Raw genomic sequence first — 18,741 nt, forward strand, 5'->3', positions numbered from 1 at the left:
TTTTTGGACATTGGCTTCATAATACCCACATCTCTCAACTGTTATATGAATAGTTGGCAATTATTATCAGTTCCATTAAAAATAAGCATTACTCTAAAAAAATATATTTTCATAATTTTTAGTAACCCCATTAAGAACATGACATCTGCATACAGAAACATGGATTTGAACTCCAGCTCTCCCATGTACTTATGAGACACAGAGTAAGTTACCTAACATTTCAATTTTTAGTTTCAGCTACCTTAAAAAGGAAGTATCAGTACCTGCAACAGAAGTTGTAGTGATGAGTAAATGAAATCCTATACATTAAACACTTAGAATGTTTTAAGCACTCAAAAAATGTTATCGTAATTGTCTATATATATATATATATTCAGAATGTTTTAAAGCTTAAACTAGATAATCTGAAACAAATTTCTCTGAAATACTTTTGTTTATTAATTAGAAAACCCAACATGTAAACATCACCACCAAATAATATTTAATAAATTGTGCCCAGCCAGTGTGGCTCATTGGTTGAGCATCAACCCATAAACCAGGAGGTCATGGTTCGATTCCCGGTCAGGGCACATGCCTAGGTTGCATGCTCAAATCCCCAGTAGGGACAGTGCAGAAGGTGGCTGATCAATGATTCTCTTATCATTGATGTTTCTATCTCTCTCTCCCTCTCCTTTCCTCTCTTTGAAATTAATAAAAATATATTTTATTAAAAAATAAAATAAATTTTAAGAAACTAAATTCCCACCACCAAATAATATTTAATGAAAATAAATACAATCTAAGCAAGCTGATTCTATCAACAAAACTACCGTTCAATTCAGAAATAATAAAGTATTATACAAAGAATTACAGAACTACCATCTATACCCACAAGGGAGCACACTACAGCCATTTACCGGATCTTTCATGGGTTCTAAATATAATGGGAAAACAAACAAAGCAATAAGGAAGTAGCATGGATAACCAGTTCATACTAGTTCAGCCACATCCATGCAAACCAATCAGCAGTAGGTTTTTAAAATGTTTTGCATAAGCAAAATATATTTAAGAAAGACACACATTAGAGAAGGGTGTGTTACCTGCAAACAAGTCTCCATGGCTATATTACCTGAACAAAACCTTTCTAAGGATCATTTTAAATACCGTCATCTGTAACTGAGATGCCATTCACAAAACTATCCTACAAAAGAAATACTACTTTTTTAGGTGGCAACATTACAATCATGAAGCTCTCACATGCCTGTAATCCATTTTCCCAGGAAAAAGCATTTATATTTTACAGTAGAAAATGTCTACCATATCTAGAAGTAAATATGTAAAATGTGATGAACTTTCTGCTGAAATATTCTTTCATGAGGAAGACAGTAAAAATATGTTTTTAAGGTAAATATATTTTCATGAAGAAGATAGTTTTTAAAAAATGTTTTTAAGTCATATATTTAGATTCAAGAACTGTAGGGGAATACCTTCACCAATAAAATCTTTTTGTACAGCATTAACAAGAGTTTCACCTTTACTCAAAAAATTTATATTTAAATAACCAAGAAGAGTGTGTTACCTGCAAATAAATCTCTATGTCTTAGAATTATTTTTCAAATTTTGGGTGAATTATTTTTAAGGAAAGCCCAATGAACCTCTTCTTTAAGTGAAAAGATTATTTTCTTCTCTGCTTCATCCCCCTCCACCCACTCCTTTCACTCTTCTTTCTAGCAAAGAGATCACAGCTATGAAACAACAAAAGGAAATAATTCCAAAAGCTGTTGTATCTTAGCCTACAATCTGCCTGCTCAGAAAGCTCAAGAATTTAAGTGGCTGTTCAAGAGTTGCTCACAAACTCGGCCAATCAGTAGCCAGCATTCTGATTCCTGCCCAGCAACAGGACACAATAAGGTCAGAAAAACACAGTTAAAACCTGGACTGCAATACTTCAGTAAGGTTCTTTCTCTTTGTCTGATATAAGTAATCTAGAACATAACTTCATAAAATCCTAAATCCATATAAAATACATTAAATATACCGTATAAATAAATTAATTAAAATAGCATAAAAGGTGTAAATCTTATCTTCCTCTAAATGTCCATGAATGTTTCCAAAAATACAAATCAATTCCCTATCTGGGGAATGAGTCAAATGTGGAAAACAACAAGAACACACTTTTCTACACAATGGGTTAGAATCTGCAAAATTCAAATGTAAATTTCTTTATAAAAATTCAGTCAATATTTATAAACTAAAAATTCAGCGAAACCTTAACTCCAAATAACGAAAGATTATTTTTATACATACCTATCACTATTGTTAAAGATTTCCAATTCCAAAAATCAATAGTATTCTGTATCCAAAGGCTTACTATGGATAGCATTACGATGTTTTGTTGTCTGTTGCACTATAGATGTCTACTTCTTGACAACCTATACTGTGTTGTGAGTACAATTACTACATCCTTTTCTCCTTAACTGCCTTTCACAGAAGGTTGTAAAAAGGTTATATGAGCTCTCTGCTTTGGAAGCAATAAAGCAAATGTGTAAATTACACATTAAATAAATATTCATGTAAACTAAAGGGAATTTTTTTTATATTACAAAATTCTACATTCCTTTAAAAGTACAACTGCGGTATAAAAATAGGAAATCCACCCTAAGAATATATTTTTTCTCAAATTCACTACGTATCAAATTTTCTTAGTAAACAAGTTTTTAAAATAAACCTCATTTTTTTTCTCTTTCTGTTACAGATGAACCTTGTCATTTTCAAAACATACCCAAGAGGGAGCTTGCTGTAGCCATACTCTTAGTTTACATAATCTCCCCACAGGCAAAATAAATCAGCAGCTGCTTGAATGCTTCAGTCCTGTGAGAGACAGGAAATTCACTGTCTGATTGGCTCAAAGCCTTGGTTGCCGAAAACCAATCAGGTATAAGCAGCAGAACCTTGCCCAGCAACAGGGGAAAGCAGATGCGGGCAAGTGCTTTATCAAGAATACAAATAGTATGAAAAGTGAAAACATACGTGAACAATTAAACTGAAACAACTTGTAACATATCCCCTGATTCCTTGTCTGAGTAACAGCTCTAAGGCAGGGTTTTTCTGATTAAATAAACAGGGTCTGTACTACTTCTTTCCAAGCAGCCTTAACTGACAAAGCAATAGGAAATACCAGGACTGTTGGTTCGAAATGCACACACATACAAACACCATATTAACTCAAAGTTTTGGATACCTGGTGAAGTATACTTAAAAATAAAACTTGGCAAAATCTTACAAAATGTTAAGCAAAACCATTTAAATGCACTTGACACTTCTATCTTTGACACAGGCACTCCAATTACATTCATATTGTTAACTGACATTATTATGATGATGATAATATTATTCTGAAAGGTGTGCTGAAATAATTTTTACTCAGATTCTGAGTTTTCATTAAATGGCCTAAATAAATATTAGTCAACAGACCTGACTAATAATGGCCTATTCATAAATAATCACTTTACACTGATGATTTCTAGTCTTATTAGAAATACAACCCTGCTACTAGGTTTTTAAGTGCTCAGTTGAGAACTACGTGATTTTATTTTGCATCCCAAAAGTTGAAGAATTTTGCAATAATCCTGAAAATAAATCATAAAGAATAATCAGTGTATGGCACAATAAATGTTAATAATCTGATTTATTCTTTATTGCCCATTAATGAGACTGGTGAACCTGATAATATAATGGTTCATCCACTTTGATACTTATCTGCTGAAATTTAGTATACAGACTTTCAAATTTTTTATCTTAAATAATGGATATCTTATCATCTCTGTTAACAGTTTTCTAAAGCTTCAGTAAAACATTACCACTATGTCCATTACTTCTGTTTCATCATATTTCTATTGTCTTGCTTTCAAGACGTTCTTTCCCAGTCAATCACAAAGCACTGGCAATATTTACTTGAGGACCCAGCACTCACAAATTCAGTGAAGTACTAAGAGTTCATGATATTTGACACCTCAACAAATAACCCCTTCTGCCTGTCATCAACCTAATGATATTATCTGGATATCAAAATATGGAATGGAATATCCCCTAACTAAATTTTTAAAAATAATCAACAACTAAGAGGATAAGGAATTTGCTTTACCAACAATTCCCTGGACAAAGCAAGAGCAAATCATGCTCTTAAAATTTCGGTTACATCAAAACCAGAGAGGCCACTATGCTAATTTGTTGTATTCATTGCTTTGTTTTGAGACTTACTAGGGTAGTCTACATGAAAAAAATTCAAGATGCCTTACAATCACTTTTCCAAGTGTATTTTTAGGATCATTCTGTTATACAGGCAAATTAAAACTAATTGACCTTAACAAAATAATGCAATTTTAGAACACATTTATCAAATTATATCTTCTTAGAAAAATTAGCCAGTTATTCATCAAGGCCCTACCTTCTAGCTTCTCCCACTTATCAAACTCCAATACCACCTATGCTGACAATGAGTGAAGTTACAAAAGGCCATGTTTTTAACTGACACTTGTCAAGGGGCAATTATGTCAGACCCTATACCAAGGCACATGCTTTCCTCATTTAAGTAACAATTTATATAAATTCAACTTTACAAATGATCTGAATTAAGACATTAACAACCATGCTGCTATCATGCATCCCATCACATGAATAATAATTTTAACTTAGTAAGGTTAACCAGACACCCAATTCAGCATGAAGTTTTTATTAGCATCAGCACCCTTCTTACGAATTTCAGCCTTTAAATTTTGCTACCATGGGGAGTCCTATTTTATCAGCAATAAGCTGTATGATGATGTTAAGCAATAAACTACAAGTTTGCCACAATTTTCTTCTCTCTCTCTTTGAAAATGAAGTCACTTAATATAATTGCTAAGGCAAATATTTATAAAGACAGAAAGCAGATTAGTGTTGCCGAAAGTTGGGGAAGAAATGGAGAGTGGCTGCTAAAAGGTACAGGGTTTCTTTATGGAGTAATAAAAATGTTCTAAAATTAACTGTAGTGATGCACAACTGAATTTTTTTTTTTTAAACACTAAATTTAAATATATAAAAAAAATTTAAAGCCCACTGAATTGTACACTTTAAACAGGTGAATTGTATGGTATCTCAGTAAACCTGTTATTAGTCTTTTAAAATAACAGCAGAACTACAGTTGAATATTTTTGTTTTTCAGTTGTTTTTAACCTAACCTCCCTTTATTGGATCACACTTCTAACATACACAAAACAAGTATAGGAAGAGAACTGAGTACTGGTTCATACTTTAGGGAGTTTATGTTTCTAGGCCAACAAGTACATCTGTGCTTTAATGGTGATGAACGGAATACATATAAAATAACAGCAGCCTTGTTCTCTATGTGCTCATCTGAGATAAGACAGTTACTCTTTTCTCCTGTCCTAAATGGGACATAACTCTATAGGATGCTTATCTCACATGATGGTAGCAATGGGCATGAGATACTCTTATAAAAGAACACAGCAAATTTTATCAATAAAAAACAGTGCAGGTGAACCCTCCGTGTACCTATATTTAAAGTCTTCTACACAGAAAATGTGGTTAACTATCTTTTACCAGAAGGAATAGACAGTCTTAAGTGAAATAGAAGCATTCTCTTCTATTATAAACTGGCCCTATAACAAAAGCTTTGTAACTAATGTTGATAAATTTATTTTAAAATGAGATACTCACTAAATTTTCTGGAGTTACATAAGGCTTAGTTACATTTTATCAATATTTTCTTTATCCATATGATGTATCTGGCCACCATCTACTGTACTTGCCAGTACTTTAAATGTATCTCTTTAGAAATAATTATCATAAATGGACTTTAATACCTATATTTATGTATTGTTTAATCAAACACTTTGGCACATCTCATCATGTACTGATTATAAGATGAATATATTTTAAGTGTCTAAAGTTTTGCCTTCATAAAACATCTTAAAATATGTTGATATCATTATGATGTGCTTCAGAGGTCATTTAACAAAAATAAACAATAAGTATTCTGGTACAATATTAATGAGCTACATAGTGTGGCACATAGTATACACTTAGTAAATACTGGTTAAAAGAAGGATGCATTATATGTATATAACTAACATCTAAAATAATCCTTAAATGAGAAAACTAAATGATTTTTTTAGTAAGCAAAGGTAGCAATCTAGAATATTTCTGACAGAATTGTAAATTAACATGCTGGGATGTTCACATACAGTAAGTTTACACACAGAGGACAACCTCTCTTTGGGGAATCCAGATGCTTATTTACTAAAAAAGGTAATAAATATGCCCACTTATACATAATGCTGCCTCTGGCAGAGTGTAATACATAGCACCATTAAAATTAATCAGATATGACACGAGAAGCATTTTCAGCCTTTTAAAACTTGTTTAGGTAGTTTGATTTCATATTTAAAAAAATAAAACATTTTGAAAGAAATATACTTCTGCTTGTAACTACACAATGAAAATCTTCTTTAAAATAATAAACATACCCCAAATGGAGCCCCCTGCAGCCATCTTATCAGTTCTCTCACAGCAACAGAAACTGAAATACAATTTGCATAGTCACTGTGGTTGGCTGAAGAAAGCAAGCTCTTATAACCAATCAGAAAGCTAGAAATTGGGCAACCATAACAGGAGAAATTTTAAATCTGCCTGGCAACAGCCTAAAAATAGAAACAATATACTAGCATGAATCCCAGGATAGATGTGAATATAAGAGCAAAACTATCAGCAAAAAACACTCTGTTTCTTAGGAGGAAAAAAATGTGCTTTGCATTTCATCATCTAATATTAACTTGGCACCTTTTCTAAGTAACAATGAAATAAAAATGAATGTTAAGCTAAATAAATAGGCACTTTAAAGTTACATACCACTGTCCATATTATTTTACATATGCATATGTGTGTGTACATAAAATTTAAGTGTTTTTCTTTTTTCAGGAAAATAATGAGGTACTTTAATCACACTTCTGGTATCTCTAATATCTGATATCTCTCAAAATCTGAACAGCACTGAATTTTTTTCTAGCACATTTCCCCTGCAATTATTTGGGAAGGAGTTACACATAAGAGACTGTTTGCTGTTTATTAAAAATATGGCATATCTTTAAATAGGGTGAGGATTATGTCTTATTCATTTTTAACACAAAGTTGTTTCAACATATAGTTGTGTCTTCTATACAACAAGCACTCAATAATTATTTTTGCAATCATAGTAAAATAATTCCTGTCAGTGAGGAAAATAAATTACTGAGGCAAACAATGTGCAGACTAATGTAATAACTATGAAGACCATAGGCCAGTAAGAAATGACCAAATGAAGGGGAAAAAAAATAATAGGGTAAAAAAAAATAATAATAATTTTAATTTCAATAATTTAATTTATAGCTTCAAAAATAAAAGGCTGGTTAGACAGTCAAGACATGTTAAAACAAAGTTATTTATTTATTAAAGTATATGGTCTATGCATTTCTTACATCGACTTCCATCAATGTGTTTTAATGGAAGTGGTAAGATGTTTTCTTTGGTCACTGTTATTCAAAATGTAAAATGAATTCATATATGCAATACTAGGAAAGTTTTAACATTTAATTATGAAAGTTATATATGAAGAATTTATTTTAATAATAAATAAAGCTTAGAAACAATGCCTTTGAAACATATAGGAATGAAGATAGTTTTAAGTAACAAAAAGAGCTCCAGTGAAGGATGGAGAAAAATCAAGTGAACAATCCACCAAATAACAATCCTTTTGATCAACATTTAAGGATAGCTAGATTTTAGCCCTGCCAGGCGTGGCTCAGCGGTTGAGCACCGACCTAGGATCCAGGCTGATCCGGGTTCGATTCCCGGTCAGGGCACATACCCGGGTTGCAGGCTCCATCCCCAATGACTCTCTCATCATTGATGTTTCTCTCTCTCTCTCTCCCTCTCCTTTCCTCTCTCTGAAATCAATAAAGATATATTTTTAAAAAAAAAAGGATAGCTAGATTTTAAAATTAAGTTTAACCAAGTTTTTTGAAATATACTATTACTTTAAACACTGGTCTGGATGAAAAGTAACTTAGCTTATTGTCTTAATTACTTTCTTAATGTTGTATTAATTAATATGTGACTTGGATAACCTGGAATCTAACTACAATTGTACTCACATCTTTAAGGTAACTTTCATCTTATATGCATAGATCTTGTTTACAAATAAACTACGACCCTATCACACAGGGGAGTAATATGAATTGACCCCAGTAACAATTAGTGGGGAAGAATATAACAAATGGTTTCTATAACAGGGCACTACAAGTGGGAAAAATTACTTTCTAATACCAGATATGTAAATCAAGTATCACCTTAAATATAAATTTCAGTGTTTTGTATTTTCTTAGGTATTATTTAAAGCAGTTATATACTTTTTAATTTTTACTTACACTGTCCAGTTTTATTTCAAGAGAACAGAAAAAGCACAATGTCTGCAAAACATTAAAGTAATCACACATCTTTCACATATTGATCTGAATTCTGGGTGGACTAAATAATCAACGGCATCTTTGTATTAACAATTAGTACAGCAAATAAAATGCCCTGTAAAAGTTTCAATAGTTACAGAAACTTCACAGTCCATCGCTCCATTCTTTCCCCCTTCTTTTTGCCCCCCCACCAAGAACCCACAGGAGTTCAAAATGTCAGCTGAGAGCCAGATGTTCCATGGCCCTAGCCTATCTGTACGGAAGTCTAATTTAAATAGCAAATATAAGTAAAGGAAGAACCCTAATCTTCTTTCATACCCGGGCGGAAACTCAAATTCCTCTTATTATTTTCCTATTATTTTTCTCTTCTGCAGCAAAGAAATACTTCTGGTATGTTATCCCTCCTTGTAGATCCAATTAAAATTATATTTGCCACAACTTTCTAAGCTAATCCCATTTATAAATCTGTATCTTTCTTCACTTCAAACTTATGGACCAGTATTTCCCCAGGGAGCAAAAGGAGAAAATTTACATTCCCATTCTAAAATTTCTGGGCAAACAATGTATGAGAATACAAACTACTTGTTTCTGGCAAATGTTCCTAAGAAGATTTTAGTTTCACAGGTTGGGTTGTCAGGAGCTATTATAAAAAGTTTATGATATATTTTAAGAAAATACACAGAGTTACATTATCCAAAACCAAGAATTATCACTCTGTTTCATCTTTTTAGAACCTAAAAAAATCTGCAGAGATCTGACCAAAATAACACTACACTTTGGAAACTTTCTTAACTGCTGTCCCAAAGAGCCAATGTTCTCTACCCAGTCTATAAACATATTGACTGATAACCACAAATACACTGAGATCTCATGTTCCTCTGCCCTCATCTAAACCTATTCATATTAGTTGTGCTTGTTACTGAATTCAGTTGTACAATTTTATTATAAATTACAGAATACAATTAAATTTTGTGTAAACTGGTGAAATATGAGTGGAAAAAATAAAAAGCTGCTAGATAAGCATGAGTAAGAGACTGCTGCAGATGAAAACACAGCTTAGAGGGTTTGGTTTAGTCACATCATTTAACAACTTTAGCTCTAAAGTTTTTCATCTGGAATAAATGGAAACTTTATTCGAAGACCTGAAAGGATCCTTTAAGTTTTGATTCTTACATAAAATTTTAATAAATTCCACTCCGAAATACACTGCTCTACTGAAGAGTGGTAAAGATAGGTGTGTTCATGTATTCAATATTTATCAAATGCCACATAGGTAACAATTACAGGACAATTTTTAAGACACTCTAAAAAACAATGTGATGAAAAGTACAAAAAATATAGACTAACATTAAAGTGTTACTGCATGTAGACTTTAATATAAATATGGAAGAGATATATAACAGTAATACAATGTATGGATATCTTTCTACATGAATGACCAGGAAAATAAGAAGTTCTCTATTTTCTATTAACTGACATCTCTCCAATATAGACTGTTTAATCCTAAAAATAAAAAACATGCTTTCAAATGTGTAATTACAAACAAGACCTCTACAGAGACCTTACTGTCTTCCTGATAGGGTTAGTACTTATTCCCAATTTTTGTGAGCCAGAGTTCTGAAAACCGATTGTGCATGAAAAATTACTCAAATTCAAATGGAAGGAGGAAAAAAAGAGTATGCCTTTCTTTCCAATCTCAATTTCAACTGCACTTCTGCTCATAACTCTATTTATAATTCAGTTATATCCACAAGACTTCACAAGTAGTTGCTAAGCAACAGCAACATGCTGAGTTCAGGGCTATTGAAATCTGGCTCTCTGCCACATAAAAATATTTAACTGAGCCTAGTGCCTCCAGAATTTAAAAAAGAAGAAAAGAAAGGCCAGGGGGTTGGGGAGATACCAAAGAAATACAATGATACATATAATAAGTCACCAAGCTCCTTGCATGGGTTTACAAATTGAGATAAGGAAACTTATTTTGTATTTATAAATATTTACTGTATTTCTCTCCTAAATTTATCATCTTTCTAGTGTTGAAATTAAAACTGTGAATCTATTCTTCTGGAAAACAGAAGACATTATTAGTCATGGCACTGTTACTGGCATAACAATTGACTCAAATATACTGTGTAAAGAATAGCCCTTAGAGAGACTAGGAGAACAGTCTATGGGAAATGACAGACTTTCTATGTTGGATCTTTTAAGCCAAGAGACAAAAAACTGCACATGTTCTTCAAAGTCCTTTATTCCCATATGCCTGGTTAACTAGTAAAAGAAATGATAAATTTTCTACCCCAAACTGTAGTTTTTCCATTTTAAACACCTCTACTCAAAAGTTAAGTATATTCAGAAATTTATTAACAACCTGAAATAGTTACAAAAATTAACTGTCATTTTTCAACAGAAATTGAAAAGGCATTGAATATAATATAGTTCAACACTCATTCACTGAGAAAAATTAAAATTAAGAACATAAAGTTTGCTCCTTAAACTTATAATGGCTACTTCAAACCAACAGGAAACTTCATATTGTGTGGTAAAGCACCATAAGCATTTCCATTAAGGGCAAAAACAAAAAGTGTGATACTATATATTCAATATTGTTCTAAATATCCTGAAAAGCAGTAAGAGCTCAGTCAGAAGATATAATGAAGAAAACATTTAATTCATAATAGCTAGAAAAAGGTATCTAGAAACATTACATACATAAAAAAATTCAAAGGTATGAAAACGTGAACTATTAGAGCTATGTTGGACTAAGATTCAATATAGAAAAAATAGCAATTTCAAAGGCACAGAAAGTAGTACAAGTAACCCCAAATTTCAAGAAAGAATTAAAAAATAAAAAAGCATAGTGATATGGGATTAGTATGCAAAATAAAAAATAGCTATTAATGAATAAAAAAGACAATTCAAAAGAAAAATAAACAAGCAATTCATAAAACAACAAATATAGTTCTACCTCACTAATAACCAGGGAAAGACAAAACAAAAAGAAAATACATTTTTATACATCAGATTGGCAACTATTTATGGTTAGCAACAATATACAGTAATGAGTAGTCTCATACACTGTTGGTAGGAGACTTTATTGTCCTTAGGACTTTTAAGGGCAAATAGGCAGGAACTGTGCATCGCTTTGACACAACAAAGACACTTTGACATATCTATCTTAAGGTACACTAACATGTTTTAAAAGATAATGTATCAGGATTGCTACTGCTGCACTTAATAGCAAAAAAACAAAGAAATTTAACATCCATCACTAAGAGTTTTTTTAAAATATTACAGCATCCACACTAAAGAGTAAAGGATACGAAGAAGTTAGGAAGAATGTGGTATATCTCTTTCATGAGCATGAGTTTAACTGTACAACCAAGTAGCTGCAGAATTCATTGTACTTAGAGTATAAACACTGGACCCAGACATACCTTTTATGAATACTGGTACTATCATTTCCTAGTTAAGTTACTTGTCCAAGATATTTATCCTTTCCTTGTCTCAGTATCCTCATCTATGAAACTGAGACTATAACACCTGCTCTCCTATGAATGTTAAGGGGATTAAATGAGAAAATAAATAGAAAGTACTCAAATACATATATAAGCAGTCAAATGTTTCCAGTTTTATGCCATGTTTTAAAATATAAAATAATTTCTGTCTCTAAACATTTGTATATGTATTCAAGTGGTATTTGAAAGCCTGGAAGGATAAATGCCCAACTGGTTATAACAGTTCACTGGAGGTGAAGAAAAGAAAATGGAAACTTTCACTCAGACTTGATATGCCAGTTTCAATTTTCACAATGAAAATACATTGATAGGGTGGAGGGGGTTAATGTGGGAAAAAGGGGGTCATATGTAACATTTTCAACAATAAAGATCAATTTTTAAAAATTGACATTCATATAGTCATTTGTATCTTAATAGTTAAGCTCATTCAACTTTCCCCAGTCTCTTCCAGGCAAATGCTAAGCCAGGGAAGCAGCGACATTATGAATGTGGATAGGGTAGTGACCTACACAGACACTAAGCTTCAGAAGGACAGGGAAGAGAGGTTACTGTCCAAAAGGCAAATTCCCACCATATCCCGTGAGCATCAAGTACTACTTGTCCACCCCTCACAATCACCTGAGTCAGCATCCACCCAAGGTAAAGTGTACAAAAATGAGTGCAGTCAAGAAAAATGTACAAAAATGAATACAATCAAGAATAACTTTTTAAAAATAAGATTAGGTACCAAATCTCATAAAGAAAAACTAGTTAATTGGTAGCAGAATGAACAGAAGACATTTTAAAATAGTATATTAAATATCCTCAAAGGGTACAGGATGTTATTTCACCCAAAGGAACAAGAAGATATAAAAAGAAATCAACCTGAATCTTAGAAATTCAAAGTATAAGCTGCATGGACACAACTGAAGTGACTGAAGTTAATCAAGAACAGATGTTCTCTCAAAATATTACACAAAGGGAAAAGAGAAAAGCTAACTGACATGAGGACATACTCAGAAGCGGCAACTTTCCCTTTGAGGAGCTTTAGAAAAAAAGAACTGAGAAAAAAAGGAGAAGAAATAAGGGAAAAAAGCCCACGGAGCTAACTATATACACTTTCCATAGAAGGGGCCACTGGTGCCCAAAACAAACTGAATGAAAATGAGCAAAGATATTTTTAACACCTGGACAGAGTGCTAAGATTTCAAAAACAAGTATGAGGAAATGCTAATAACGTAAGAATAAAAAAATCATTTAACTACAAAGAAATAAGACTTAAACTGACATCAGATTTGTCTTCAGCAATCCTGAATGATACAATAAACTATCCTCCAAGTTCAGGGGAGCCCAGCCGGGCGTGGCTCAGCGGTTGAGCATCCACCTAGGATCCAGGAGATTGGGGTTCGATTTCCCGTCAGGGCACATGCCTGGTTGTGGCTAGAAGGCCAATCAACGACTCTCTCATCATTGATGTTTCTATCTCTCTCTCTGTCTCTCTCTCTCTCTCTCTCACTCCCCTTCCCTCCCTTCCACTCTCTCTAAAAATCAATGGAAAATCCTAGGGAGAGGATTAACAAAACAAAAACAAAAAACAAATAAAAATTTTCAGGAGGAAAACGAACAAATTCACAATTAGAGATAAGCACACCTCTTTCTAAAACCTACAGATGAAGAAAACAAAAGTAATGTAAAGAATGCATTTCTCAAATAACATGCTAGAGAAGTAAATAGAATTATATATCCAATATGCATTTATGAACATACTCAACATACATTAATATTGACCATTTCATGTGGTGACAAGGAATTACTAATTTCAAAGACAAAAAAACACACACACAAGGCCACATACTCTGGCCATAACATAATAAAATTAGATAAAAAATAAAAGGAGAGGGAAAGTATCTCCTTATAAATTTTTTAAAATCTTTTGGATTAAGGACTAAGTAAGTGGTAAAATAACAACAAAGTATTAACAGAATACAACCTAAGGAATTAAACTAAAATGATACTCAAAGGAAAACTGATAGCCCTAAATACATATAATATTTTAAAAAGCACAAACGCATAAACAAGCAAAGGAGCAAAGGTATAAACCCAAAGCAAGGAATTACAATAAAAGCAGGAAATTATGATGGAAAACTCAAAACAGCAAGCAATCACTGAAACCAAAAGCCAGTTTTTCAAGACTATTAAAAGGGGAGAGATATAGCAAGGAGAATCTAAAGAAAACACAATAAACAATATTAGAAATTTATGAAGAAGATATAACCATAAATATAAATTAATACATTTGGTTCAAATATTCAAGTATATTAAATATGTGAAAAAGACTAACGGATTTTTTCAACTTATTACAAACTAGAAAATTTAATAGTGCCAGGTGGCTGCCAAAAATGTCAATGCAAAGTTACATTGTAACTTTGTAACATAATACATCTAGTATTGCATTTAGTTCTAAGCATCATAGATAAACAGGGACTTTTAAAAACTATAGATCAGCCTGGCCAGGCGTGGCTCAGCGGTTAAGCGTCGACCTAGGATCCAGGCGATCAGAGTTTGATTCCCGGTCAGGGCACATGCCCGGGTTGCGGGCTCGGTCAATGACTTTCTCATCATTGATGTTTCTCTCTCTCTCTTTCCCTCTCCTTTCCTCTCTCTGAAATCAATAAAGATATATTTTAAAAAACAAACACAAAAAACTATAGGTCAAAGGAGAGGATGACCAGGCTAAAGAATGAAATTGAATGTGTTGTATGAGGAAGTTAGAGAAATGGAGGATATCTGACTAGAAAACAGAGGGAATTTTTATTGCTTCCTTTAAAAAGTGCAGATCTGTCATGTAAAAGAGATACAGAGGCACACAGGTGGGGGAAGGGCAGAAACAAAAACAATGAAAGGCCAACTTTGTCTCAAAATCAACAAATGTTAATTTGTTCAGATGTCCAAGAAAAGAAGGAACTGCCTTATGAAATTAGAAATGCTCCCTTCTGTCATTAGAAATGCTGAAGCGAAAACTAAATAATTACCTGTCGGGAAAATCAAACAGTAGATTCCAGTGCAAAGTGCAATGTTATATTACTTGACCACTTAGTCCATTTCACATGAAAAAGTTTGTGATTCTACACTGCTTTACTAAATAAATTTTGTTGTCTAAGAGGAACACAAAAACTAAAAACTTGGATTTTATCCCTCATTTGTGGATCATTCACAGTTGATCTATTTTAAGTCTCAAAGATTATACATCTTTATGCTCATGATTTTTATCATTGGCTTACATACCTTCTTTTAGGTTTGTCTATAGATACAATACTCCATTGTCTTATGACTCCCAATTCCAATAGCATTCAATAAATTCCTCTGTTTTGGTTTAACAACTCCTCGCCTTTTTACCTATATATAAAACCAGTCACTCCATCATCTCAGCTATCTTCCCAACCCAAAATCCTCCCAATCAATGGCTCAAGAGAAGTCTGAAAACATTTCCCAATTGTTTTAGATTTGTGTGTTCTCCACATCAAAAGAAGCATGACATTCTCTCCATCCAATCTCAAAGCACATGAATCAAAATTGTTGTCTTTCCCCCTAGCCAGCGTGGCTTAGTTGGCTGAGCATTGTCCCATGCACCAAAAGGTCACCAGTTCGATTCCCAGTCAGGACACATGCCCAGGTTTCAGGTTCAGTCCCCAGTAAGGGTGCATGCAGGAGGCAACCAAATGATATTTCTCTCTACGTTGATGTTTCTCTCTCTCCCTTCCCCCATTCTCTAAAATCAATAAAAATATATATTTTTTTAAATTGTTATCTTTCGCCCTGGTAGGTGTAGCCCAGTGGTTGGAGCAACAAGCCCCGTTCACTGAACGGTCAAGGGTTCAATTCTGGTCCAGGACACATACCTGGGTTGTGTGCAGGAGGCAACCAGTCAATGTGGCTCTCTCGCATCGATGTTTCTCTCTCCCCCTCCCTCCCACTCTCTCAGAAAAAGCAATGGAAAAAAATGTCCTCAGGTGAGGATTAACAAAAATAAAAATAAATAAAAAATAATTTTAAAACACTGTTATCTTTCTACTATCACCATTTCTTCAATCCCAGTAAAATTTTTACTGAGAAGAAAAACACAAACATTTTTATAGTTTAAAAGAACACATATTAAAACAATAATTTTTAAAAGCCTGAGCAACACTGTCAAAAGGCAACAGGAAACAGTTTGTGTCCCTGAAACACCAGTGTGGTTTCTTCACAGCTGGCCTCTAGTTTTTAATTACTCAACCACATAGTAGTAAATGACCAATTGCCTTTCAGAATCAAGAGAGATGGAAATCCCACCTAAAACTAACACTTTTAGGTTGCAGAAAGAGCCTACTGCTTAACTTCCATAGAGGGGCGGCAAAGAGCAGAGAACTGCCTAATATAATTACTTTCCTCCACCACTTCTCTAAGCTATCCTCACTACCCCTCTTCACTTCATCCTACTTACCCACCTCCCCACACTCAGCTCCAAAATAATTATATCAATCAGTAACATATTTTATCATTGGCCATAATAACACTGATAGACACATATACTTGAATTTCTTTATAAACATAAATCTTCATATCTTCACAGTAATGATTATACATTCTTTATTTTATATAGTTCTTTAATTTTATTTCAATGAGAGTTTTTGTATGCAATTTTTCATGCATACAAAAAAAGAATAATATAACAAATGCCTGTGCATCCTTCACCTAGCTTAAGGAAAAAAATATCAGATTCAACTGAATTTTTAATTAATACATTCACTTTAGTTTTAGACTCTTAAATTCACTTTGTTAAAATGGTGATAAATTTCAATTTTGGGAATGGAAATGATAAGGGTGGTACTGGAAAACTTGACCATGTTATATATAGAAATATATACATTATTTAGTGAATGTCAATGAGCCACCTGTGAAAACATAAGCACCGATTTTGATGATGAATTCAAAATGGTCCATTTACACTAAAACTTTATAGTTTAAGGTCACAAAAATGTCATTTCTCTGTATGTACCACCAGTTGGTATCACTACAACTGAGAACACAGTAACAGGACTATAATGAAAAGAGATCTACAACTGATTTCTATGTAATATAAACATACTGTATACATGAGTAAATTCATATATGAAGCCCACTGTTAGTTCACTCCAATTCAAACCTGAGGAAAATTAGAAGATGAAAATAATTTTTTTAAAGCCCAAATTCAAATATGGCATTCAAAATCTCCTCAAAATTAATATTAAACAGTCTACCAATCCTATTACTACTCAAACTAAAACAAAAAACTTCCCAGTGGTGAGAGATATAAGGCCTGAGGGAGTAGGGGGAAGGGGGGTTGGGAAGAGTAGGAGATTTACAGAAAAAGGACCTGAATCTCTTACCTGTGGGCAGCTTGATATTGTGAAAAGGATTTCCTCTTCTGTAAACCACTGCTACTTAGTTCATTTATATAAACATTAAAAGCTAATGCAGACTTCTAAATCAGCCTTCTTGAACCTAAAATTCCTTGTTTGGTTCATATTCATAAGAAAAACAAGAATATAGTAGATTGGCTACATATTAAAATTCCTTTCAAACAGTGGTTCACATCTGTTGTGTAGTTTGTGCAGCAAACATCCCATTAACCACAAAAGCCAAAAAACGTCAGACAGTATGTCAATGAAGCTCACAAAACACACAAAGTACATTTTTTCCAAAGGACTGTTACAAGTGAAGATGTCTAGAATCAAATTCTTTTGTACTGCTTTCTATGCTGCCAACTATTAGGTCTGCAGCAACTGTGTGCAGTGAAGTACCTCCCACATATTACCCAATAGTATCAATAGGCATAAATCTATAAAAGCAGCTAAATCTTAAAAGGCTTATTATAGCTTCTCATTATTCCACATATTTATGTGTCGACTGTGGAGGTCTCAGTACTCCTATTCTACTCTGTATCAACTCTGTTCTTTCAATCCAAAAGGCTGAATTCTTATACACTCCAAACAGAAAATCCATGACACATATTATTTGCTGCCCTAGCACAGGCAGACTGCAGTTACAGCTAGCTGGCGCCAGTAAGACTGATTTACATAAAGCAGACCTCATTTCAAGACCAAACTAAAGGAGAATACTGCTGAGTAAACCCTCCCCCATTCGTTCCCCACAGGCATTGACTGGCTCTAGAATGTATCTAGTTATCTACTTATTAATATGATTCAAATCCAGGTAATAAAAGAATGTAAATTTATAATTCTTACATAACTTGAAATTCTACCCCCACCCCATCAAAAATGTTTAACCCCCAGAAATATTCAAAACCTTAGTTTATTTGTGACATGGACCAATATGATTACATAAATCCAATGATTCCTATTTTTAACAATCATTAAAAATATAAATTATAATTTACATTAGCTAAACTGTCCTCATTTTACTCTACGACGTTTCAAATTTTAACTCATCACTTATCATTAGATTTGCTTTTAGTACCATAGTGCTTTATGTTTCACCAAATAGTAAGACAATGCATCTTCAGGTATCACTGTTACGATGGTTAAATAATAATAACTCATTAATATTACTAAAGCATGTGCTCAATATCAAACTCAAGCATGTTAAATTTTGTGTATTGTTTTAAATGGCCAGATATGACTGGGCAAGAGTTGAGTCGTTATCTATGAAGTTCTTTAAAAATTCTTTAAAATTACTTTATGACCTACTAATAAATAATTCTATTAACTCCACTTTTACTTTTTCCTCTT

At 33.0% G+C, this 18,741-nt stretch overlaps 1 protein-coding gene across 8 annotated transcripts in view; it reads right to left on the reverse strand.

The window, feature by feature from the left end:
* ATF7IP (activating transcription factor 7 interacting protein) overlaps positions 1-18,741 on the reverse strand; it is a 108,412-nt gene that overhangs the window by 69,968 nt on the left and 19,703 nt on the right. Inside the window, exon 1 of one of the 8 annotated variants that reach the window (XM_016197437.2) lies at positions 17,380-18,059. The exons of 6 other annotated variants lie outside the window; for them this stretch is intronic. The gene's annotated coding sequence lies outside the window, so the exon portion shown is untranslated. Of the gene's footprint in view, positions 1-2,286; positions 2,459-17,379; positions 18,060-18,741 lie in introns of those variants that run through there. One more of the 8 variants, XM_016197438.2, reaches the window with a different exon arrangement.

The sequence above is a fragment of the Miniopterus natalensis genome, chromosome 2 (genome assembly GCF_054644295.1).
Source record: "Miniopterus natalensis isolate mMinNat1 chromosome 2, mMinNat1.hap1, whole genome shotgun sequence".
In the NCBI taxonomy this organism is placed as follows: domain Eukaryota; kingdom Metazoa; phylum Chordata; class Mammalia; order Chiroptera; family Miniopteridae; genus Miniopterus; species Miniopterus natalensis.